Source organism: Etheostoma spectabile, chromosome 9, assembly GCF_008692095.1.
Source record: "Etheostoma spectabile isolate EspeVRDwgs_2016 chromosome 9, UIUC_Espe_1.0, whole genome shotgun sequence".
NCBI classification, from domain to species: Eukaryota; Metazoa; Chordata; class Actinopteri; order Perciformes; family Percidae; genus Etheostoma; species Etheostoma spectabile.
This window is the reverse complement of record NC_045741.1, coordinates 18143789-18144030: the sequence shown is the minus strand read 5'-3', so window position 1 is coordinate 18144030 and position 242 is coordinate 18143789. Positions and strand designations below refer to the sequence as shown.

The following is a 242-nucleotide window of genomic DNA, read 5'->3' as shown; positions in this document are numbered from 1 at the left end:
GGGATTCAGATGACTTTAGTTGGTCAAAGGAAGCAGGACTTGTCAAGCAAAGAGACCCCAGCTTTAAAGATTTGACAAAAAGATAAAGCACTTTTAACAAGCCTGGTATTTCATAAATACAGTATTAGTTTATATAGTTTTCAGAAGCAGTCCTATCAATTATTTATTTCATTACATGTCACTTGGTGCTACGAAGGATCTCACCACCAACTCCATGCAAACTGGGGGGTCAAACTAAATAA

General features: G+C 36.8%; 2 long non-coding RNA genes and 1 pseudogene across 2 annotated transcripts in view; all 3 read right to left on the bottom strand.

The window, feature by feature from the left end:
• LOC116695329 (5-hydroxytryptamine receptor 3A-like) overlaps positions 1-242 on the bottom strand; it is a 176825-nt pseudogene that overhangs the window by 118326 nt on the left and 58257 nt on the right.
• The window catches only part of LOC116695336 (uncharacterized), a 55519-nt gene that overhangs the window by 12313 nt on the left and 42964 nt on the right, over positions 1-242 (bottom strand). The window lies entirely within an intron of this gene.
• LOC116695335 (uncharacterized) overlaps positions 1-242 on the bottom strand; it is a 7053-nt gene that overhangs the window by 6671 nt on the left and 140 nt on the right. The gene's annotated exons all lie outside the window — the stretch shown is intronic.